Here is a 24632-nt window from a genome sequence, read left to right as displayed (position 1 = left end):
TGTATCTGCGGCTCATCTAGTTGTCACGGTCTCCGCTGTGTTTCTGGGCCATAGAGGTCCTTTCTAGGTGTTGATCCACCATCTTCTCTGGATACGGACTGGATCCGGGTGACTGAAGCGGATACAGACTGGATCTGGTGGCTACGGTGACCTCGGAATAAGGGATTTCTTTAAAAGACTTTTTTTTTCATATAAGATTTTATCCAACTTTTCAGATAGAGGCATGAGAAAGAGATTGCCTTGATTGGGCTTTTGGTTATTATAGGCACTCTCTGCGTTTGACCACTTCGTGTTTATTTAGCCGGATGGGAAGGCAGCGCTTTCTTGTACGTGACGGGATGCAAATTCTTGAAGGCTCTCTTTAGTGACGGGTCCAAACAAAGATCTCATCTGCTCCTCTAGCCCTATCGGCGACTCGTGCACTTCGAGCCTTCTTAGTGACGGCGCAAGTTGCTGACTGCTGACTGCGTTGGTGGTATAGTGGTGAGCATAGCTGCCTTCCAAGCAGTTGACCCGGATTCGATTCCCGGCCAATGCATATCCTTTGGCTCGGGCTGACGTCGAAGCAGAACTCCCTCTGTGACCTGTGCCTCCACCCAAAACTTTTGGATGGAATAATTTCGGATGGACCCATCATTAGCTGAAGTCGCATAACACTTGCAACACTACCGGTAGCAGGGGTCATTGTTTGGACTCTTTTTTTTTTTTTTTTCTTTTTTTAATTGCGCTTTAAACAAAAAGTATTGTGTCAATGCAACTGAACAACATTTATTAGGAACACAGTGCGTCAATAAAGCTACTGACTTCCGACTGCGTTGGTGGTATAGTGGTGAGCATAGCTGCCTTCCAAGCAGTTGACCCGGGTTCGATTCCCGGCCAACGCATGTCCTTTGGCTCGGGCTGACGTCGAAGCAGAACTCCTTCTGTGACCTGCGACTCCAACCAAACATTTTGGATGGATCATTCGGAAGACGAAAAGAACCAGCTCTCCCCGTCGGGGAATCGAACCCCGGTCTTCCGCGTGACAGGCGGAGATACTGTCCACTATACTAACGAGGAGCCGTGCATGCTGCCGTTTCTCCCCCAACTGACGGCACTGCACTGACATAACTAAACAATGCATGGCTTCTTCTGACGCAGACCCAGCCCTAGCACCGTAAAATTTCTGATGGACCCATCATTAGCTGAAGTCGCATAACACTTGGAACACTACCCGTAGCAGGGGTCATTGTTTGGACTCTTTTTTTTTTTTTTTTTTTTTTTTAAATTGCGCTTTAAACAGAAAGTATTGCGTCAATGCAACTGAACAACATTAATTAGGAACACAGTGCGTCAAAAAGCAAAATGACAGTTAAAGGCATTTCGTTATTGAACTCTTTGATGACATCATTCAGCTAAGTTCAGTTTAAATAGTATCTGTGCAATAATTTGCAATCAAGTCAACGATATCGCTGTACATGAAGTGTCCCCAGCTCCGCCTGCCAGAAGCGACAGAGGGAAGAAACCAAAACTCGATCGGTGAAAGGATGGAGAAAAAACCCGGTGAGAAACCAGGCTCAGTCGGGGAGACAGTTCTCCCCTTGTCAGACGAAACCAGTAGATCAGCTCCAGGCTGCAGGAATGTCAGACTGTGCAGAAGAATCATCTGTTTCCTGTGGTCTTGTCCAGGTGGTCTTTACAAGGGATTTGTATCTGCGGCTCATCTAGTTGTCACGGTCTCCGCTGTGTTTCTGGGCCATAGAGGTCCTTTCTAGGTGTTGATCCACCATCTTCTCTGGATACGGACTGGATCCGGGTGACTGAAGCGGATACAGACTGGATCTGGTGGCTACGGTGACCTCGGAATAAGGGATTTCTTTAAAAGACTTTTTTTTTCATATAAGATTTTATCCAACTTTTCAGATAGAGGCATGAGAAAGAGATTGCCTTGATTGGGCTTTTGGTTATTGGTGGACCGAGGGGACTTTTTTGAGTTTTACTCCTCCCTTTTGGAATAGGGGGGGGGGGGGGGGTGCTGACGAAACACATGTGGGCAGGCATTGTCACCCTTGATGACCCTTGGCGAGCGTAGTAGTTTAACAGAGGCAGCGCACAGGCCCGAGGGTTCGGAGACACAGCTCGAGTTTCTCTTCATTGTCGCATAAATCTTTCGCCTTTTACTAAAGATTTCCGTGGAGGGGAACTTTTGCGAGTGACCTGTATTTTTGGGTGCTCTGCTCACAGCAGAGCTACATTGAAATGTCAAGAGCAGAATCAGTTTGACTGTCCGGCAGCATGCTGCGAGAGGGCTTGCCACTGGTTATCGTCTGAATAGGCACTCTGTGCGTTTGACCACTTCGTGTTTATTTAGCCGGATGGGAAGGCAGCGCTTTTTTGTACGTGACGGGATGCAAATTCTTGAAGGCTCTCTTTAGTGACGGGTCCAAACAAAGATCTCATCTGCTCCTCTAGCCCTATCGGCGACTCGTGCACTTCGAGCCTTCTTAGTGACGGCGCAAGTTGCTGACTGATGACTGCGTTGGTGGTATAGTGGTGAGCATAGCTGCCTTCCAAGCAGTTGACCCGGATTCAATACCCGGCCAACGCATGTCCTTTGGCTCGGGCTGACGTCGAAGCAGAACTCCCTCTGTGACCTGTGCCTCCACCCAAAACTTTTGGATGGAATAATTTCGGATGGACCCATCATTAGCTGAAGTCGCATAACACTTGCAACACTACCCGTAGCAGGGGTCATTGTTTGGACTCTTTTTTTTTTTTTTTTTTAATTGCGCTTTAAACAAAAAGTATTGTGTCAATGCAACTGAACAACATTTATTAGGAACACAGTGCGTCAATAAAGCTACTGACTTCCGCCTGCGTTGGTGTTATAGTGGTGAGCATAGCTGCCTTCCAAGCAGTTGACCCGGGTTCGATTCCCGGCCAACGCATGTCCTTTGGCTCGGGCTGACGTCGAAGCAGAACTCCTTCTGTGACCTGCGACTCCAACCAAACATTTTGGATGGATCATTCTGAAGACGAAAAGAACCAGCTCTCCCCGTCTGGGAATCGAACCCCGGTCTTCCGCGTGACAGGCGGAGATACTGTCCACTATACTAATGAGGAGCCGTGCATGCTGCCGTTTCTCCCCCAACTGACGGCACTGCACTGACATAACTAAACAATGCATGGCTTCTTCTGACGCAGACCCAGCCCTAGCACCGTAAAATTTCTGATGGACCCATCATTAGCTGAAGTCGCATAACACTTGGAACACTACCCGTAGCAGGGGTCATTGTTTGGACTCTTTTTTTTTTTTTTTTTTTTTTTAAATTGCGCTTTAAACAAAAAGTATTGCGTCAATGCAACTGAACAACATTAATTAAGAACACAGTGCGTCAAAAAGCAAAATGACAGTTAAAGGCATTTCGTTATTGAACTCTTTGATGACATCATTCAGCTAAGTTCAGTTTAAATAGTATCTGTGCAATAATTTGCAATCAAGTCAACGATATCGCTGTACATGAAGTGTCCCCAGCTCCGCCTGCCAGAAGCGACAGAGGCAAGAAACCAAAACTCGATCGGTGAAAGGATGGAGAAAAAACCCGGTGAGAAACCAGGCTCAGTCGGGGAGACAGTTCTCCCATTGTCAGACGAAACAGGTAGATCAGCTCCAGGCTGCAGGAATGTCAGACTGTGCAAGAATCATCTGTTTCCTGTGGTCTTGTCCAGGTGGTCTTTACAGGGGATTTGTATCTGCGGCTCATCTAGTTGTCACGGTCTCCGCTGTGTTTCTGGGCCATAGAGGTCCTTTCTAGGTGTTGATCCACCATCTTCTCTGGATACGGACTGGATCCGGGTGACTGAAGCGGATACAGACTGGATCTGGTGGCTACGGTGACCTCGGAATAAGGGATTTCTTTAAAAGACTTTTTTTTTCATATAAGATTTTATCCAACTTTTCAGATAGAGGCATGAGAAAGAGATTGCCTTGATTGGGCTTTTGGTTATTGGTGGACCGAGGGGACTTTTTTGAGTTTTACTCCTCCCTTTTGGAATGGGGGGGGGGGGGTGCTGACGAAACACATGTGGGCAGGCATTGTCACCCTTGATGACCCTTGGCGAGCGTAGTAGTTTAACAGAGGCAGCGCACAGGCCCGAGGGTTTGGAGACACAGCTCGAGTTTCTCTTCATTGTCGCATAAATCTTTCGCCTTTTACTAAAGATTTCCGTGGAGGGGAACTTTTGCGAGTGACCTGTATTTTTGGGTGCTCTGCTCACAGCAGAGCTACATCGAAATGTCAAGAGCAGAATCAGTTTGACCGTCCGGCAGCATGCTGCGAGAGGGCTTGCCACTGGTCATCGTCTGAATAGGCACTCTCTGCGTTTGACCACTTCGTGTTTATTTAGCCGGATGGGAAGGCAGCGCTTTTTTGTACGTGACGGGATGCAAATTCTTGAAGGCTCTCTTTAGTGACGGGTCCAAACAAAGATCTCATCTGCTCCTCTAGCCCTATCGGCGACTCGTGCACTTCGAGCCTTCTTAGTGACGGCGCAAGTTGCTGACTGCTGACTGCGTTGGTGGTATAGTGGTGAGCATAGCTGCCTTCCAAGCAGTTGACCCGGATTCGATTCCCGGCCAACGCATATCCTTTGGCTCGGGCTGACGTCGAAGCAGAACTCCCTCTGTGACCTGTGCCTCCACCCAAAACTTTTGGATGGAATAATTTCGGATGGACCCATCATTAGCTGAAGTCGCATAACACTTGCAACACTACCGGTAGCAGGGGTCATTGTTTGGACTCTTTTTTTTTTTTTTTTTTTTTTAATTGCGCTTTAAACAAAAAGTATTGTGTCAATGCAACTGAACAACATTTATTAGGAACACAGTGCGTCAATAAAGCTACTGACTTCCGCCTGCGTTGGTGGTATAGTGGTGAGCATAGCTGCCTTCCAAGCAGTTGACCCGGGTTCGATTCCCGGCCAACGCATGTCCTTTGGCTCGGGCTGACGTCGAAGCAGAACTCCTTCTGTGACCTGCGACTCCAACCAAACATTTTGGATGGATCATTCGGAAGACGAAAAGAACCAGCTCTCCCCGTCGGGGAATCGAACCCCGGTCTTCCGCGTGACAGGCGGAGATACTGTCCACTATACTAACGAGGAGCCGTGCATGCTGCCGTTTCTCCCCCAACTGACGGCACTGCACTGACATAACTAAACAATGCATGGCTTCTTCTGACGCAGACCCAGCCCTAGCACCGTAAAATTTCTGATGGACCCATCATTAGCTGAAGTCGCATAACACTTGGAACACTACCCGTAGCAGGGGTCATTGTTTGGACTCTTTTTTTTTTTTTTTTTTTTTAAATTGCGCTTTAAACAAAAAGTATTGCGTCAATGCAACTGAACAACATTAATTAGGAACACAGTGCGTCAAAAAGCAAAATGACAGTTAAAGGCATTTCGTTATTGAACTCTTTGATGACATCATTCAGCTAAGTTCAGTTTAAATAGTATCTGTGCAATAATTTGCAATCAAGTCAACGATATCGCTGTACATGAAGTGTCCCCAGCTCCGCCTGCCAGAAGCGACAGAGGCAAGAAACCAAAACTCGATCGGTGAAAGGATGGAGAAAAAACCGGGTGAGAAACCAGGCTCAGTCGGGGAGACAGTTCTCCCCTTGTCAGACGAAACCAGTAGATCAGCTCCAGGCTGCAGGAATGTCAGACTGTGCAGAAGAATCATCTGTTTCCTGTGGTCTTGTCCAGGTGGTCTTTACAAGGGATTTGTATCTGCGGCTCATCTAGTTGTCACGGTCTCCGCTGTGTTTCTGGGCCATAGAGGTCCTTTCTAGGTGTTGATCCACCATCTTCTCTGGATACGGACTGGATCCGGGTGTCTGAAGCGGATACAGACTGGATCTGGTGGCTACGGTGACCTCGGAATAAGGGATTTCTTTAAAAGACTTTTTTTTTCATATAAGATTTTATCCAACTTTTCAGATAGAGGCATGAGAAAGAGATTGCCTTGATTGGGCTTTTGGTTATTATAGGCACTCTCTGCGTTTGACCACTTCGTGTTTATTTAGCCGGATGGGAAGGCAGCGCTTTCTTGTACGTGACGGGATGCAAATTCTTGAAGGCTCTCTTTAGTGACGGGTCCAAACAAAGATCTCATCTGCTCCTCTAGCCCTATCGGCGACTCGTGCACTTCGAGCCTTCTTAGTGACGGCGCAAGTTGCTGACTGCTGACTGCGTTGGTGGTATAGTGGTGAGCATAGCTGCCTTCCAAGCAGTTGACCCGGATTCGATTCCCGGCCAACGCATATCCTTTGGCTCGGGCTGACGTCGAAGCAGAACTCCCTCTGTGACCTGTGCCTCCACCCAAAACTTTTGGATGGAATAATTTCGGATGGACCCATCATTAGCTGAAGTCGCATAACACTTGCAACACTACCGGTAGCAGGGGTCATTGTTTGGACTCTTTTTTTTTTTTTTTTTTTTTTTAATTGCGCTTTAAACAAAAAGTATTGTGTCAATGCAACTGAACAACATTTATTAGGAACACAGTGCGTCAATAAAGCTACTGACTTCCGCCTGCGTTGGTGGTATAGTGGTGAGCATAGCTGCCTTCCAAGCAGTTGACCCGGGTTCGATTCCCGGCCAACGCATGTCCTTTGGCTCGGGCTGACGTCGAAGCAGAACTCCTTCTGTGACCTGCGACTCCAACCAAACATTTTGGATGGATCATTCGGAAGACGAAAAGAACCAGCTCTCCCCGTCGGGGAATCGAACCCCGGTCTTCCGCGTGACAGGCGGAGATACTGTCCACTATACTAACGAGGAGCCGTGCATGCTGCCGTTTCTCCCCCAACTGACGGCACTGCACTGACATAACTAAACAATGCATGGCTTCTTCTGACGCAGACCCAGCCCTAGCACCGTAAAATTTCTGATGGACCCATCATTAGCTGAAGTCGCATAACACTTGGAACACTACCCGTAGCAGGGGTCATTGTTTGGACTCTTTTTTTTTTTTTTTTTTTTTAAATTGCGCTTTAAACAAAAAGTATTGCGTCAATGCAACTGAACAACATTAATTAGGAACACAGTGCGTCAAAAAGCAAAATGACAGTTAAAGGCATTTCGTTATTGAACTCTTTGATGACATCATTCAGCTAAGTTCAGTTTAAATAGTATCTGTGCAATAATTTGCAATCAAGTCAACGATATCGCTGTACATGAAGTGTCCCCAGCTCCGCCTGCCAGAAGCGACAGAGGCAAGAAACCAAAACTCGATCGGTGAAAGGATGGAGAAAAAACCGGGTGAGAAACCAGGCTCAGTCGGGGAGACAGTTCTCCCCTTGTCAGACGAAACCAGTAGATCAGCTCCAGGCTGCAGGAATGTCAGACTGTGCAGAAGAATCATCTGTTTCCTGTGGTCTTGTCCAGGTGGTCTTTACAAGGGATTTGTATCTGCGGCTCATCTAGTTGTCACGGTCTCCGCTGTGTTTCTGGGCCATAGAGGTCCTTTCTAGGTGTTGATCCACCATCTTCTCTGGATACGGACTGGATCCGGGTGTCTGAAGCGGATACAGACTGGATCTGGTGGCTACGGTGACCTCGGAATAAGGGATTTCTTTAAAAGACTTTTTTTTTCATATAAGATTTTATCCAACTTTTCAGATAGAGGCATGAGAAAGAGATTGCCTTGATTGGGCTTTTGGTTATTATAGGCACTCTCTGCGTTTGACCACTTCGTGTTTATTTAGCCGGATGGGAAGGCAGCGCTTTCTTGTACGTGACGGGATGCAAATTCTTGAAGGCTCTCTTTAGTGACGGGTCCAAACAAAGATCTCATCTGCTCCTCTAGCCCTATCGGCGACTCGTGCACTTCGAGCCTTCTTAGTGACGGCGCAAGTTGCTGACTGCTGACTGCGTTGGTGGTATAGTGGTGAGCATAGCTGCCTTCCAAGCAGTTGACCCGGATTCGATTCCCGGCCAACGCATATCCTTTGGCTCGGGCTGACGTCGAAGCAGAACTCCCTCTGTGACCTGTGCCTCCACCCAAAACTTTTGGATGGAATAATTTCGGATGGACCCATCATTAGCTGAAGTCGCATAACACTTGCAACACTACCGGTAGCAGGGGTCATTGTTTGGACTCTTTTTTTTTTTTTTTTTTTTTTTAATTGCGCTTTAAACAAAAAGTATTGTGTCAATGCAACTGAACAACATTTATTAGGAACACAGTGCGTCAATAAAGCTACTGACTTCCGCCTGCGTTGGTGGTATAGTGGTGAGCATAGCTGCCTTCCAAGCAGTTGACCCGGGTTCGATTCCCGGCCAACGCATGTCCTTTGGCTCGGGCTGACGTCGAAGCAGAACTCCTTCTGTGACCTGCGACTCCAACCAAACATTTTGGATGGATCATTCGGAAGACGAAAAGAACCAGCTCTCCCCGTCGGGGAATCGAACCCCGGTCTTCCGCGTGACAGGCGGAGATACTGTCCACTATACTAACGAGGAGCCGTGCATGCTGCCGTTTCTCCCCCAACTGACGGCACTGCACTGACATAACTAAACAATGCATGGCTTCTTCTGACGCAGACCCAGCCCTAGCACCGTAAAATTTCTGATGGACCCATCATTAGCTGAAGTCGCATAACACTTGGAACACTACCCGTAGCAGGGGTCATTGTTTGGACTCTTTTTTTTTTTTTTTTTTTTTAAATTGCGCTTTAAACAAAAAGTATTGCGTCAATGCAACTGAACAACATTAATTAGGAACACAGTGCGTCAAAAAGCAAAATGACAGTTAAAGGCATTTCGTTATTGAACTCTTTGATGACATCATTCAGCTAAGTTCAGTTTAAATAGTATCTGTGCAATAATTTGCAATCAAGTCAACGATATCGCTGTACATGAAGTGTCCCCAGCTCCGCCTGCCAGAAGCGACAGAGGCAAGAAACCAAAACTCGATCGGTGAAAGGATGGAGAAAAAACCGGGTGAGAAACCAGGCTCAGTCGGGGAGACAGTTCTCCCCTTGTCAGACGAAACCAGTAGATCAGCTCCAGGCTGCAGGAATGTCAGACTGTGCAGAAGAATCATCTGTTTCCTGTGGTCTTGTCCAGGTGGTCTTTACAAGGGATTTGTATCTGCGGCTCATCTAGTTGTCACGGTCTCCGCTGTGTTTCTGGGCCATAGAGGTCCTTTCTAGGTGTTGATCCACCATCTTCTCTGGATACGGACTGGATCCGGGTGTCTGAAGCGGATACAGACTGGATCTGGTGGCTACGGTGACCTCGGAATAAGGGATTTCTTTAAAAGACTTTTTTTTTCATATAAGATTTTATCCAACTTTTCAGATAGAGGCATGAGAAAGAGATTGCCTTGATTGGGCTTTTGGTTATTATAGGCACTCTCTGCGTTTGACCACTTCGTGTTTATTTAGCCGGATGGGAAGGCAGCGCTTTCTTGTACGTGACGGGATGCAAATTCTTGAAGGCTCTCTTTAGTGACGGGTCCAAACAAAGATCTCATCTGCTCCTCTAGCCCTATCGGCGACTCGTGCACTTCGAGCCTTCTTAGTGACGGCGCAAGTTGCTGACTGCTGACTGCGTTGGTGGTATAGTGGTGAGCATAGCTGCCTTCCAAGCAGTTGGAGAGAGCAGTGCGCATGTCCTTTGGCTCGGGCTGACGTCGAAGCAGAACTCCCTCTGTGACCTGTGCCTCCACCCAAAATTTTGGATGGAATAATTTCGGATGGACCCATCATTAGCTGAAGTCGCATAACACTTGCAACACTACCCGTAGCAGGGGTCATTGTTTGGACTCTTTTTTTTTTTTTTTTTTTTTAATTGCGCTTTAAACAAAAAGTATTGTGTCAATGCAACTGAACAACATTTATTAGGAACACAGTGCGTCAATAAAGCTACTGACTTCCGCCTGCGTTGGTGGTATAGTGGTGAGCATAGCTGCCTTCCAAGCAGTTGACCCGGGTTCGATTCCCGGCCAACGCATGTCCTTTGGCTCGGGCTGACGTCGAAGCAGAACTCCTTCTGTGACCTGCGACTCCAACCAAACATTTTGGATGGATCATTCGGAAGACGAAAAGAACCAGCTCTCCCCGTCGGGGAATCGAACCCCGGTCTTCCGCGTGACAGGCGGAGATACTGTCCACTATACTAACGAGGAGCCGTGCATGCTGCCGTTTCTCCCCCAACTGACGGCACTGCACTGACATAACTAAACAATGCATGGCTTCTTCTGACGCAGACCCAGCCCTAGCACCGTAAAATTTCTGATGGACCCATCATTAGCTGAAGTCGCATAACACTTGGAACACTACCCGTAGCAGGGGTCATTGTTTGGACTCTTTTTTTTTTTTTTTTTTTTTTTAAATTGCGCTTTAAACAAAAAGTATTGCGTCAATGCAACTGAACAACATTAATTAGGAACACAGTGCGTCAAAAAGCAAAATGACAGTTAAAGGCATTTCGTTATTGAACTCTTTGATGACATCATTCAGCTAAGTTCAGTTTAAATAGTATCTGTGCAATAATTTGCAATCAAGTCAACGATATCGCTGTACATGAAGTGTCCCCAGCTCCGCCTGCCAGAAGCGACAGAGGCAAGAAACCAAAACTCGATCGGTGAAAGGATGGAGAAAAAACCCGGTGAGAAACCAGGCTCAGTCGGGGAGACAGTTCTCCCCTTGTCAGACGAAACCAGTAGATCAGCTCCAGGCTGCAGGAATGTCAGACTGTGCAGAAGAATCATCTGTTTCCTGTGGTCTTGTCCAGGTGGTCTTTACAAGGGATTTGTATCTGCGGCTCATCTAGTTGTCACGGTCTCCGCTGTGTTTCTGGGCCATAGAGGTCCTTTCTAGGTGTTGATCCACCATCTTCTCTGGATACGGACTGGATCCGGGTGACTGAAGCGGATACAGACTGGATCTGGTGGCTACGGTGACCTCGGAATAAGGGATTTCTTTAAAAGACTTTTTTTTTCATATAAGATTTTATCCAACTTTTCAGATAGAGGCATGAGAAAGAGATTGCCTTGATTGGGCTTTTGGTTATTGGTGGACCGAGAGGACTTTTTTGAGTTTTACTCCTCCCTTTTGGAGTGGGGGGGGGGGGGTGCTGACGAAACACATGTGGGCAGGCATTGTCACCCTTGATGACCCTTGGCGAGCGTAGTAGTTTAACAGAGGCAGCGCACAGGCCCGAGGGTTTGGAGACACAGCTCGAGTTTCTCTTCATTGTCGCATAAATCTTTCGCCTTTTACTAAAGATTTCCGTGGAGGGGAACTTTTGCGAGTGACCTGTATTTTTGGGTGCTCTGCTCACAGCAGAGCTACATCGAAATGTCAAGAGCAGAATCAGTTTGACCGTCCGGCAGCATGCTGCGAGAGGGCTTGCCACTGGTCATCGTCTGAATAGGCACTCTCTGCGTTTGACCACTTCGTGTTTATTTAGCCGGATGGGAAGGCAGCGCTTTTTTGTACGTGACGGGATGCAAATTCTTGAAGGCTCTCTTTAGTGACGGGTCCAAACAAAGATCTCATCTGCTCCTCTAGCCCTATCGGCGACTCGTGCACTTCGAGCCTTCTTAGTGACGGCGCAAGTTGCTGACTGCTGACTGCGTTGGTGGTATAGTGGTGAGCATAGCTGCCTTCCAAGCAGTTGACCCGGATTCGATTCCCGGCCAACGCATATCCTTTGGCTCGGGCTGACGTCGAAGCAGAACTCCCTCTGTGACCTGTGCCTCCACCCAAAACTTTTGGATGGAATAATTTCGGATGGACCCATCATTAGCTGAAGTCGCATAACACTTGCAACACTACCGGTAGCAGGGGTCATTGTTTGGACTCTTTTTTTTTTTTTTTTTTTTTTTAATTGCGCTTTAAACAAAAAGTATTGTGTCAATGCAACTGAACAACATTTATTAGGAACACAGTGCGTCAATAAAGCTACTGACTTCCGCCTGCGTTGGTGGTATAGTGGTGAGCATAGCTGCCTTCCAAGCAGTTGACCCGGGTTCGATTCCCGGCCAACGCATGTCCTTTGGCTCGGGCTGACGTCGAAGCAGAACTCCTTCTGTGACCTGCGACTCCAACCAAACATTTTGGATGGATCATTCGGAAGACGAAAAGAACCAGCTCTCCCCGTCGGGGAATCGAACCCCGGTCTTCCGCGTGACAGGCGGAGATACTGTCCACTATACTAACGAGGAGCCGTGCATGCTGCCGTTTCTCCCCCAACTGACGGCACTGCACTGACATAACTAAACAATGCATGGCTTCTTCTGACGCAGACCCAGCCCTAGCACCGTAAAATTTCTGATGGACCCATCATTAGCTGAAGTCGCATAACACTTGGAACACTACCCGTAGCAGGGGTCATTGTTTGGACTCTTTTTTTTTTTTTTTTTTTTTAAATTGCGCTTTAAACAAAAAGTATTGCGTCAATGCAACTGAACAACATTAATTAGGAACACAGTGCGTCAAAAAGCAAAATGACAGTTAAAGGCATTTCGTTATTGAACTCTTTGATGACATCATTCAGCTAAGTTCAGTTTAAATAGTATCTGTGCAATAATTTGCAATCAAGTCAACGATATCGCTGTACATGAAGTGTCCCCAGCTCCGCCTGCCAGAAGCGACAGAGGCAAGAAACCAAAACTCGATCGGTGAAAGGATGGAGAAAAAACCGGGTGAGAAACCAGGCTCAGTCGGGGAGACAGTTCTCCCCTTGTCAGACGAAACCAGTAGATCAGCTCCAGGCTGCAGGAATGTCAGACTGTGCAGAAGAATCATCTGTTTCCTGTGGTCTTGTCCAGGTGGTCTTTACAAGGGATTTGTATCTGCGGCTCATCTAGTTGTCACGGTCTCCGCTGTGTTTCTGGGCCATAGAGGTCCTTTCTAGGTGTTGATCCACCATCTTCTCTGGATACGGACTGGATCCGGGTGACTGAAGCGGATACAGACTGGATCTGGTGGCTACGGTGACCTCGGAATAAGGGATTTCTTTAAAAGACTTTTTTTTTCATATAAGATTTTATCCAACTTTTCAGATAGAGGCATGAGAAAGAGATTGCCTTGATTGGGCTTTTGGTTATTATAGGCACTCTCTGCGTTTGACCACTTCGTGTTTATTTAGCCGGATGGGAAGGCAGCGCTTTCTTGTACGTGACGGGATGCAAATTCTTGAAGGCTCTCTTTAGTGACGGGTCCAAACAAAGATCTCATCTGCTCCTCTAGCCCTATCGGCGACTCGTGCACTTCGAGCCTTCTTAGTGACGGCGCAAGTTGCTGACTGCTGACTGCGTTGGTGGTATAGTGGTGAGCATAGCTGCCTTCCAAGCAGTTGGAGAGAGCAGTGCGCATGTCCTTTGGCTCGGGCTGACGTCGAAGCAGAACTCCCTCTGTGACCTGTGCCTCCACCCAAAATTTTGGATGGAATAATTTCGGATGGACCCATCATTAGCTGAAGTCGCATAACACTTGCAACACTACCCGTAGCAGGGGTCATTGTTTGGACTCTTTTTTTTTTTTTTTTTTTTTAATTGCGCTTTAAACAAAAAGTATTGTGTCAATGCAACTGAACAACATTTATTAGGAACACAGTGCGTCAATAAAGCTACTGACTTCCGCCTGCGTTGGTGGTATAGTGGTGAGCATAGCTGCCTTCCAAGCAGTTGACCCGGGTTCGATTCCCGGCCAACGCATGTCCTTTGGCTCGGGCTGACGTCGAAGCAGAACTCCTTCTGTGACCTGCGACTCCAACCAAACATTTTGGATGGATCATTCGGAAGACGAAAAGAACCAGCTCTCCCCGTCGGGGAATCGAACCCCGGTCTTCCGCGTGACAGGCGGAGATACTGTCCACTATACTAACGAGGAGCCGTGCATGCTGCCGTTTCTCCCCCAACTGACGGCACTGCACTGACATAACTAAACAATGCATGGCTTCTTCTGACGCAGACCCAGCCCTAGCACCGTAAAATTTCTGATGGACCCATCATTAGCTGAAGTCGCATAACACTTGGAACACTACCCGTAGCAGGGGTCATTGTTTGGACTCTTTTTTTTTTTTTTTTTTTTTTTAAATTGCGCTTTAAACAAAAAGTATTGCGTCAATGCAACTGAACAACATTAATTAGGAACACAGTGCGTCAAAAAGCAAAATGACAGTTAAAGGCATTTCGTTATTGAACTCTTTGATGACATCATTCAGCTAAGTTCAGTTTAAATAGTATCTGTGCAATAATTTGCAATCAAGTCAACGATATCGCTGTACATGAAGTGTCCCCAGCTCCGCCTGCCAGAAGCGACAGAGGCAAGAAACCAAAACTCGATCGGTGAAAGGATGGAGAAAAAACCGGGTGAGAAACCAGGCTCAGTCGGGGAGACAGTTCTCCCCTTGTCAGACGAAACCAGTAGATCAGCTCCAGGCTGCAGGAATGTCAGACTGTGCAGAAGAATCATCTGTTTCCTGTGGTCTTGTCCAGGTGGTCTTTACAAGGGATTTGTATCTGCGGCTCATCTAGTTGTCACGGTCTCCGCTGTGTTTCTGGGCCATAGAGGTCCTTTCTAGGTGTTGATCCACCATCTTCTCTGGATACGGACTGGATCCGGGTGACTGAAGCGGATACAGACTGGATCTGGTGGCTACGGTGACCTCGGAATAAGGGATTTCTTTAAAAGACTTTTTTTTTCATATAAGATTTTATCCAACTTTTCAGATAGAGGCATGAGAAAGAGATTGCCTTGATTGGGCTTTTGGTTATTGGTGGACCGAGAGGACTTTTTTGAGTTTTACTCCTCCCTTTTGGAGTGGGGGGGGGGGGGGGGTGGTGCTGACGAAACACATGTGGGCAGGCATTGTCACCCTTGATGACCCTTGGCGAGCGTAGTAGTTTAACAGAGGCAGCGCACAGGCCCGAGGGTTTGGAGACACAGCTCGAGTTTCTCTTCATTGTCGCATAAATCTTTCGCCTTTTACTAAAGATTTCCGTGGAGGGGAACTTTTGCGAGTGACCTGTATTTTTGGGTGCTCTGCTCACAGCAGAGCTACATCGAAATGTCAAGAGCAGAATCAGTTTGACCGTCCGGCAGCATGCTGCGAGAGGGCTTGCCACTGGTCATCGTCTGAATAGGCACTCTCTGCGTTTGACCACTTCGTGTTTATTTAGCCGGATGGGAAGGCAGCGCTTTCTTGTACGTGACGGGATGCAAATTCTTGAAGGCTCTCTTTAGTGACGGGTCCAAACAAAGATCTCATCTGCTCCTCTAGCCCTATCGGCGACTCGTGCACTTCGAGCCTTCTTAGTGACGGCGCAAGTTGCTGACTGCTGACTGCGTTGGTGGTATAGTGGTGAGCATAGCTGCCTTCCAAGCAGTTGACCCGGATTCGATTCCCGGCCAACGCATATCCTTTGGCTCGGGCTGACGTCGAAGCAGAACTCCCTCTGTGACCTGTGCCTCCACCCAAAACTTTTGGATGGAATAATTTCGGATGGACCCATCATTAGCTGAAGTCGCATAACACTTGCAACACTACCGGTAGCAGGGGTCATTGTTTGGACTCTTTTTTTTTTTTTTTTTTTTTTTAATTGCGCTTTAAACAAAAAGTATTGTGTCAATGCAACTGAACAACATTTATTAGGAACACAGTGCGTCAATAAAGCTACTGACTTCCGCCTGCGTTGGTGGTATAGTGGTGAGCATAGCTGCCTTCCAAGCAGTTGACCCGGGTTCGATTCCCGGCCAACGCATGTCCTTTGGCTCGGGCTGACGTCGAAGCAGAACTCCTTCTGTGACCTGCGACTCCAACCAAACATTTTGGATGGATCATTCGGAAGACGAAAAGAACCAGCTCTCCCCGTCGGGGAATCGAACCCCGGTCTTCCGCGTGACAGGCGGAGATACTGTCCACTATACTAACGAGGAGCCGTGCATGCTGCCGTTTCTCCCCCAACTGACGGCACTGCACTGACATAACTAAACAATGCATGGCTTCTTCTGACGCAGACCCAGCCCTAGCACCGTAAAATTTCTGATGGACCCATCATTAGCTGAAGTCGCATAACACTTGGAACACTACCCGTAGCAGGGGTCATTGTTTGGACTCTTTTTTTTTTTTTTTTTTTTAAATTGCGCTTTAAACAAAAAGTATTGCGTCAATGCAACTGAACAACATTAATTAGGAACACAGTGCGTCAAAAAGCAAAATGACAGTTAAAGGCATTTCGTTATTGAACTCTTTGATGACATCATTCAGCTAAGTTCAGTTTAAATAGTATCTGTGCAATAATTTGCAATCAAGTCAACGATATCGCTGTACATGAAGTGTCCCCAGCTCCGCCTGCCAGAAGCGACAGAGGCAAGAAACCAAAACTCGATCGGTGAAAGGATGGAGAAAAAACCGGGTGAGAAACCAGGCTCAGTCGGGGAGACAGTTCTCCCCTTGTCAGACGAAACCAGTAGATCAGCTCCAGGCTGCAGGAATGTCAGACTGTGCAGAAGAATCATCGGTTTCCTGTGGTCTTGTCCAGGTGGTCTTTACAAGGGATTTGTATCTGCGGCTCATCTAGTTGTCACGGTCTCCGCTGTGTTTCTGGGCCATAGAGGTCCTTTCTAGGTGTTGATCCACCATCTTCTCTGGATACGGACTGGATCCGGGTGACTGAAGCGGATACAGACTGGATCTGGTGGCTACGGTGACCTCGGAATAAGGGATTTCTTTAAAAGACTTTTTTTTTCATATAAGATTTTATCCAACTTTTCAGATAGAGGCATGAGAAAGAGATTGCCTTGATTGGGCTTTTGGTTATTATAGGCACTCTCTGCGTTTGACCACTTCGTGTTTATTTAGCCGGATGGGAAGGCAGCGCTTTCTTGTACGTGACGGGATGCAAATTCTTGAAGGCTCTCTTTAGTGACGGGTCCAAACAAAGATCTCATCTGCTCCTCTAGCCCTATCGGCGACTCGTGCACTTCGAGCCTTCTTAGTGACGGCGCAAGTTGCTGACTGCTGACTGCTGACTGCGTTGGTGGTATAGTGGTGAGCATAGCTGCCTTCCAAGCAGTTGACCCGGATTCGATTCCCGGCCAACGCATATCCTTTGGCTCGGGCTGATGTCGAAGCAGAACTCCCTCTGTGACCTGTGCCTCCACCCAAAACTTTTGGATGGAATAATTTCGGATGGACCCATCATTAGCTGAAGTCGCATAACACTTGCAACACTACCGGTAGCAGGGGTCATTGTTTGGACTCTTTTTATTTTTTTTTTTTTTTTTTAATTGCGCTTTAAATAAAAAGTATTGTGTCAATGCAACTGAACAACATTTATTAGGAACACAGTGCGTCAATAAAGCTACTGACTTCCGCCTGCGTTGGTGGTATAGTGGTGAGCATAGCTGCCTTCCAAGCAGTTGACCCGGGTTCGATTCCCGGCCAACGCATGTCCTTTGGCTCGGGCTGACGTCGAAGCAGAACTCCTTCTGTGACCTGCGAATCCAACCAAACATTTTGGATGGATCATTCGGAAGACGAAAAGAACCAGCTCTCCCCGTCGGGGAATCGAACCCCGGTCTTCCGCGTGACAGGCGGAGATACTGTCCACTATACTAACGAGGAGCCGTGCATGCTGCCGTTTCTCCCCCAACTGACGGCACTGCACTGACATAACTAAACAATGCATGGCTTCTTCTGACGCAGACCCAGCCCTAGCACCGTAAAATTTCTGATGGACCCATCATTAGCTGAAGTCGCATAACACTTGGAACACTACCCGTAGCAGGGGTCATTGTTTGGACTCTTTTTTTTTTTTTTTTTTTTTTAAATTGCGCTTTAAACAGAAAGTATTGCGTCAATGCAACTGAACAACATTAATTAGGAACACACTGCGTCAAAAAGCAAAATGACAGTTAAAGGCATTTCGTTATTGAACTATTTGATGACATCATTCAGCTAAGTTCAGTTTAAATAGTATCTGTGCAATAATTTGCAATCAAGTCAACGATATCGCTGTACATGAAGTGTCCCCAGCTCCGCCTGCCAGAAGCGACAGAGGGAAGAAACCAAAACTCGATCGGTGAAAGGATGGAGAAAAAACCCGGTGAGAAACCAGGCTCAGTCGGGGAGACAGTTCTCCCCTTGTCAGACGAAACCAGTAGATCAGCTCCAGGCTGCAGGAATGTCAGACTGTGCAGAAGAATCATCTGTTTCCTGTGGTCTTGTCCAGGTGGTCTTTACAAGGGATTTGTATCTGCGGCTCATCTAGTTGTCACGGTCTCTGCTGTGTTTCTGGGCCATAGAGGTCCTTTCTAGGTGTTGATCCACCATCTTCTCTGGATACGGACTGGATCCGGGTGACTGAAGCGGATACAGACTGGATCTGGTGGCTACGGTGACCTCGGAATAAGGGATTTCTTTAAAAGACTTTTTTTTTCATATAAGATTTTATCCAACTTTTCAGATAGAGGCATGAGAAAGAGATTGCCTTGATTGGGCTTTTGGTTATTATAGGCACTCTCTGCGTTTGACCACTTCGTGTTTATTTAGCCGGATGGGAAGGCAGCACTTTCTTGTACGTGACGGGATGCAAATTCTTGAAGGCTCTCTTTAGTGACGGGTCCAAACAAAGATCTCATCTGCTCCTCTAGCCCTATCGGCGACTCGTGCACTTCGAGCCTTCTTAGTGACGGCGCAAGTTTCTGACTGCTCACTGCGTTGGTGGTATAGTGGTGAGCATAGCTGCCTTCCAAGCAGTTGGAGAGAGCAGTGCGCATGTCCTTTGGCTCGGGCTGACGTCGAAGCAGAACTCCCTCTGTGACCTGTGCCTCCACCCAAAATTTTGGATGGAATAATTTCGGATGGACCCATCATTAGCTGAAGTCGCATAACACTTGCAACACTACCCGTAGCAGGGGTCATTGTTTGGACTCTTTTTTTTTTTTTTTTTTTTTTTTTAATTGCGCTTTAAACAAAAAGTATTGTGTCAATGCAACTGAACAACATTTATTAGGAACACAGTGCGTCAAAAAGCAAAATGACAGTTAAAGGCATTTCGTTATTGAACTCTTTGATGACATCATTCAGCTAAGTTCAGTTTAAATAGTATCTGTGCAATAATTTGCAATCAAGTCAACGATATCGCTGTACATGAAGTGTCCCCAGCTCCGCCTGCCAGAAGCGACAGAGGCAAGAAACCAAAACTCGATCGGTGAAAGGATGGAGAAAAAACCCGGTGAGAAACCAGGCTCAATCGGGGAGACAGTTCTCCCCTTGTCAGACGAAACCAGTAGATCAGCTCCAGGCTGCAGGAATGTCAGACTGTGCAGAAGAATCATCTGTTTCCTGTGGTCTTGTCCAGGTGGTCTTTACAGGGGATTTGTATCTGCGGCTCATCTAGTTGTCACGGTCTCCGCTGTGTTTCTGGGCCATAGAGGTCCTTTCTAGGTGTTGATCCACCATCTTCTCTGGATACAGACTGGATCCGGGTGACTGAATCGGATACAGACTGGATCTGGTGGCTACGGTGACCTCGGAATAAGGGATTTCTTTAAAAGACTTTTTTTTTCATATAAAATTTTATCCAACTTTTCAGATAGAGGCATGAGAAAGAGATTGCCTTGATTGGGCTTTTGGTTATTATAGGCACTCTCTGCGTTTGACCACTTCGTGTTTATTTAGCCGGATGGGAAGGCAGCGCTTTCTTGTACGTGACGGGATGCAAATTCTTGAAGGCTCTCTTTAGTGACAGGTCCAAACAAAGATCTCATCTGCTCCTCTAGCCCTATCGGCGACTCGTGCACTTCGAGCCTTCTTAGTGACGGCGCAAGTTGCTGACTGCGTTGGTGGTATAGTGGTGAGCATAGCTGCCTTCCAAGCAGTTGACCCGGATTCGATTCCCAGCCAACGCATATCCTTTGGCTCGGGCTGACGTCGAAGCAGAACTCCCTCTGTGACCTGTGCCTCCACCCAAAATTTTGGATGGAATAATTTCGGATGGACCCATCATTAGCTGAAGTCGCATAACACTTGCAACACTACCCGTAGCAGGGGTCATTGTTTGGACTCTTTTTTTTTTTTTTTTTTTTTTTTTTTTTAATTGCGCTTTAAACAAAAAGTATTGTGTCAATGCAACTGAACAACATTTATTAGGAACACAGTGCGTCAATAAAGCTACTGACTTCCGCCTGCGTTGGTGGTATAGTGGTGAGCATAGCTGCCTTCCAAGCAGTTGACCCGGGTTCGATTCCCGGCCAACGCATGTCCTTTGGCTCGGGCTGACGTCGAAGCAGAACTCCTTCTGTGACCTGCGAATCCAACCAAACATTTTGGATGGATCATTCGGAAGACGAAAAGAACCAGCTCTCCCCGTCGGGGAATCGAACCCCGGTCTTCCGCGTGACAGGCGGAGATACTGTCCACTATACTAACGAGGAGCCGTGCATGCTGCCGTTTCTCCCCCAACTGACGGCACTGCACTGACATAACTAAACAATGCATGGCTTCTTCTGACGCAGACCCAGCCCTAGCACCGTAAAATTTCTGATGGACCCATCATTAGCTGAAGTCGCATAACACTTGGAACACTACCCGTAGCAGGGGTCATTGTTTGGACTCTTTTTTTTTTTTTTTTTTTTTAAATTGCGCTTTAAACAGAAAGTATTGCGTCAATGCAACTGAACAACATTAATTAGGAACACAGTGCGTCAAAAAGCAAAATGACAGTTAAAGGCATTTCGTTATTGAACTCTTTGATGACATCATTCAGCTAAGTTCAGTTTAAATAGTATCTGTGCAATAATTTGCAATCAAGTCAACGATATCGCTGTACATGAAGTGTCCCCAGCTCCGCCTGCCAGAAGCGACAGAGGGAAGAAACCAAAACTCGATCGGTGAAAGGATGGAGAAAAAACCCGGTGAGAAACCAGGCTCAGTCGGGGAGACAGTTCTCCCCTTGTCAGACGAAACCAGTAGATCAGCTCCAGGCTGCAGGAATGTCAGACTGTGCAGAAGAATCATCTGTTTCCTGTGGTCTTGTCCAGGTGGTCTTTACAAGGGATTTGTATCTGCGGCTCATCTAGTTGTCACGGTCTCTGCTGTGTTTCTGGGCCATAGAGGTCCTTTCTAGGTGTTGATCCACCATCTTCTCTGGATACGGACTGGATCCGGGTGACTGAAGCGGATACAGACTGGATCTGGTGGCTACGGTGACCTCGGAATAAGGGATTTCTTTAAAAGACTTTTTTTTTCATATAAGATTTTATCCAACTTTTCAGATAGAGGCATGAGAAAGAGATTGCCTTGATTGGGCTTTTGGTTATTATAGGCACTCTCTGCGTTTGACCACTTCGTGTTTATTTAGCCGGATGGGAAGGCAGCACTTTCTTGTACGTGACGGGATGCAAATTCTTGAAGGCTCTCTTTAGTGACGGGTCCAAACAAAGATCTCATCTGCTCCTCTAGCCCTATCGGCGACTCGTGCACTTCGAGCCTTCTTAGTGACGGCGCAAGTTTCTGACTGCTGACTGCGTTGGTGGTATAGTGGTGAGCATAGCTGCCTTCCAAGCAGTTGGAGAGAGCAGTGCGCATGTCCTTTGGCTCGGGCTGATGTCGAAGCAGAACTCCCTCTGTGACCTGTGCCTCCACCCAAAATTTTGGATGGAATAATTTCGGATGGACCCATCATTAGCTGAAGTCGCATAACACTTGCAACACTACCCGTAGCAGGGGTCATTGTTTGGACTCTTTTTTTTTTTTTTTTTTTTTTTTTTAATTGCGCTTTAAACAAAAAGTATTGTGTCAATGCAACTGAACAACATTTATTAGGAACACAGTGCGTCAAAAAGCAAAATGACAGTTAAAGGCATTTCGTTATTGAACTCTTTGATGACATCATTCAGCTAAGTTCAGTTTAAATAGTATCTGTGCAATAATTTGCAATCAAGTCAACGATATCGCTGTACATGAAGTGTCCCCAGCTCCGCCTGCCAGAAGCGACAGAGGCAAGAAACCAAAACTCGATCGGTGAAAGGATGGAGAAAAAACCCGGTGAGAAACCAGGCTCAATCGGGGAGACAGTTCTCCCCTTGTCAGACGAAACCAGTAGATCAGCTCCAGGCTGCAGGAATGTCAGACTGTGCAGAAGAATCATCTGTTTCCTGTGGTCTTGTCCAGGTGGTCTTTACAGGGGATTTGTATCTGCGGCTCATCTAGTTGTCACGGTCTCCGCTGTGTTTCTGGGCCATAGAGGTCCTTTCTAGGTGTTGATCCACCATCTTCTCTGGATACAGACTGGATCCGGGTGACTGAAGCGGATACAGACTGGATCTGGTGGCTACGGTGACCTCGGAATAAGGGATTTCTTTAAAAGACTTTTTTTTTCATATAAGATTTTATCCAACTTTTCAGATAGAGGCATGAGAAAGAGATTGCCTTGATTGGGCTTTTGGTTATTATAGGCACTCTCTGCGTTTGACCACTTCGTGTTTATTTAGCTGGATGGGAAGGCAGCGCTTTCTTGTACGTGACGGGATGCAAATTCTTGAAGGCTCTCTTTAGTGACAGGTCCAAACAAAGATCTCATCTGCTCCTCTAGCCCTATCGGCGACTCGTGCACTTCGAGCCTTCTTAGTGACGGCGCAAGTTGCTGACTGCGTTGGTGGTATAGTGGTGAGCATAGCTGCCTTCCAAGCAGTTGACCCGGATTCGATTCCCAGCCAACGCATATCCTTTGGCTCGGGCTGACGTCGAAGCAGAACTCCCTCTGTGACCTGTGCCTCCACCCAAAACTTTTGGATGGAATAATTTCGGATGGACCCATCATTAGCTGAAGTCGCATAACACTTGCAACACTACCGGTAGCAGGGGTCATTGTTTGGACTCTTTTTTTTTTTTTATTTTTTTTTTTTTTTAATTGCGCTTTAAACAAAAAGTATTGTGTCAATGCAACTGAACAACATTTATTAGGAACACAGTGCGTCAATAAAGCTACTGACTTCCGCCTGCGTTGGTGGTATAGTGGTGAGCATAGCTGCCTTCCACGCGCGGGCCAGTCACGGATAGGTGTAGAGCGCTAACTAGCCAATAGGAACGAAGGAAATTCAAGGAAGGCGGGGCGAAAAAAATACACAGAATTAGAGGTTCGAATCCCGTCTTGGCCACAAATACCATACAATGAGTTTGTTTTCGTTTTTTCATCTAGATACACTTTAAGTACGATTAACATATAATAGACGAACTTTGTGAACAAAGATAAAATAAATCTTGTAATAATTGTTCTTTTGTATGGTGTACAAAATGTGCAACGATCTTAAGAAACATATACATTATAATAGGGAATAGTTATTTTTAATATAGAAAATTGTGAATTATTAAAAAGAACATTTTGACGTTTCAGGCCTTTATTTTTAAAGAGACATCTATTTATATTTGTATAACTGTGTACAGAAAACCTATATATATATATATGTAATATAACTAACACTCACAAAAAATTAAGTTATCCATTTTATTTATAGTAAAGTAATATACTTATTATAAAAATGATAAGAAAAACGAACCAAAATATATAATGATTAAATAAATATACATAAAATAATCATAGATTATTAAACAACAGCAACAAATATAATAAAAATAAAGATCTGGAGAACAGAAAAAAACAATAAAAATATGTTTACATTAAATAATTATGTATGTTTAATAGTAACAGTTATTAACATTCAGTGTTTACATATCAGCAGCTATGCTAATGATGTCTCTATGTGTTTCTCTGTTTCTGCTGGGATCTTCATCCCGTGGTAACTAGGATTTACACAAGCTCCAGTCTGGATCCAGAACACCTGAGAAGAGATGATGCTGACCCTCAGAGGACCCCAGATGATGCTAACCCTGAATCAACAAACAGAACTAACAATTATTGCTACAAGTGTGACTGCATCATATAATAATTATTAATTAATAATATTAATAATGTTCATCATCTGGCTGACTACGTCTTGCATTATTTTTCTACAAATCCTGTCATACGTGCACAAACTGACAGTCACCACTAATAAACTATTACTAAATATTGTAGAAACATAATTTTCTGTAAAGTTGCTTTCTAACGATTTGTATTGTAAAAAGCGCTATACAGATAAACTTGAATTGAATTGAATTGTATTATCTGAGCAAGTCAATAAAATTTAATATCAATAAAAAAGAAAATCAACAAAATGTATACATTTTTTAATCAATAAAACTTAACACACAGTTCAATACAGTTCAAACAAGGCCAAATGTAAAAAAAAAAAAAAAAATGAAAATATATATACATACATACATATACCACGGTCATATATATATATATATATATATATATATATATATATATATATATATATATATATATACACACACACATACATTTCAGATAAATGCTGTTCTTTTAAACTTTCAATTCATGTAAGAAACCTGAAAAGATTGTACTCGGCTGTTTTCAACATAACATAACAACAACAATAATAATAATAATCAGAAATGTTTCTGAGCAGTAAATCATCATATTTTCATGATTTCTGAAGATTATGTGACACTGAAGACTGGAGGAATGATGCTGAAAATACAGCGGAGCATCACATAAATAA

At 45.7% G+C, this 24632-nt stretch overlaps 14 non-coding genes across 14 annotated transcripts; all 14 read left to right on the top strand.

The window, feature by feature from the left end:
• Window positions 1-812: 812 nt before the first annotated feature.
• On the top strand, window positions 813-884 carry trnag-ucc (transfer RNA glycine (anticodon UCC)). Its single transcript has one exon. It is a non-coding gene; the product is annotated as a tRNA-Gly (tRNA).
• A 1231-nt stretch (window positions 885-2115) lies between these two features.
• On the top strand, window positions 2116-2230 carry LOC127980499 (U5 spliceosomal RNA). Its single transcript, XR_008159521.1, has one exon. It is a non-coding gene; the product is annotated as a U5 spliceosomal RNA (small nuclear RNA).
• Window positions 2231-4151: 1921 nt separating this feature from the next.
• Window positions 4152-4266, top strand: LOC127980498 (U5 spliceosomal RNA). The gene has a single exon (XR_008159520.1). It is a non-coding gene; the product is annotated as a U5 spliceosomal RNA (small nuclear RNA).
• Window positions 4267-4895: 629 nt separating this feature from the next.
• Window positions 4896-4967, top strand: trnag-ucc (transfer RNA glycine (anticodon UCC)). The gene has a single exon. It is a non-coding gene; the product is annotated as a tRNA-Gly (tRNA).
• A 1611-nt stretch (window positions 4968-6578) lies between these two features.
• Window positions 6579-6650, top strand: trnag-ucc (transfer RNA glycine (anticodon UCC)). Its single transcript has one exon. It is a non-coding gene; the product is annotated as a tRNA-Gly (tRNA).
• Window positions 6651-8261: 1611 nt separating this feature from the next.
• On the top strand, window positions 8262-8333 carry trnag-ucc (transfer RNA glycine (anticodon UCC)). Its single transcript has one exon. It is a non-coding gene; the product is annotated as a tRNA-Gly (tRNA).
• Window positions 8334-9930: 1597 nt separating this feature from the next.
• On the top strand, window positions 9931-10002 carry trnag-ucc (transfer RNA glycine (anticodon UCC)). The gene has a single exon. It is a non-coding gene; the product is annotated as a tRNA-Gly (tRNA).
• A 1226-nt stretch (window positions 10003-11228) lies between these two features.
• On the top strand, window positions 11229-11343 carry LOC127980496 (U5 spliceosomal RNA). The gene has a single exon (XR_008159519.1). It is a non-coding gene; the product is annotated as a U5 spliceosomal RNA (small nuclear RNA).
• A 630-nt stretch (window positions 11344-11973) lies between these two features.
• trnag-ucc (transfer RNA glycine (anticodon UCC)) lies at window positions 11974-12045 on the top strand. Its single transcript has one exon. It is a non-coding gene; the product is annotated as a tRNA-Gly (tRNA).
• A 1597-nt stretch (window positions 12046-13642) lies between these two features.
• Window positions 13643-13714, top strand: trnag-ucc (transfer RNA glycine (anticodon UCC)). The gene has a single exon. It is a non-coding gene; the product is annotated as a tRNA-Gly (tRNA).
• A 1232-nt stretch (window positions 13715-14946) lies between these two features.
• LOC127980495 (U5 spliceosomal RNA) lies at window positions 14947-15061 on the top strand. Its single transcript, XR_008159518.1, has one exon. It is a non-coding gene; the product is annotated as a U5 spliceosomal RNA (small nuclear RNA).
• A 630-nt stretch (window positions 15062-15691) lies between these two features.
• trnag-ucc (transfer RNA glycine (anticodon UCC)) lies at window positions 15692-15763 on the top strand. Its single transcript has one exon. It is a non-coding gene; the product is annotated as a tRNA-Gly (tRNA).
• Window positions 15764-17381: 1618 nt separating this feature from the next.
• Window positions 17382-17453, top strand: trnag-ucc (transfer RNA glycine (anticodon UCC)). Its single transcript has one exon. It is a non-coding gene; the product is annotated as a tRNA-Gly (tRNA).
• A 2741-nt stretch (window positions 17454-20194) lies between these two features.
• trnag-ucc (transfer RNA glycine (anticodon UCC)) lies at window positions 20195-20266 on the top strand. The gene has a single exon. It is a non-coding gene; the product is annotated as a tRNA-Gly (tRNA).
• The last annotated feature ends 4366 nt before the right edge of the window (window positions 20267-24632 follow it).

Source organism: Carassius gibelio, chromosome B19 (assembly GCF_023724105.1).
Source record: "Carassius gibelio isolate Cgi1373 ecotype wild population from Czech Republic chromosome B19, carGib1.2-hapl.c, whole genome shotgun sequence".
Lineage (NCBI taxonomy): Eukaryota > Metazoa > Chordata > Actinopteri > Cypriniformes > Cyprinidae > Carassius > Carassius gibelio.
The sequence above is the reverse complement of the archived record's forward strand: the minus strand, read 5'-3'. Positions and strand labels throughout refer to the sequence as shown.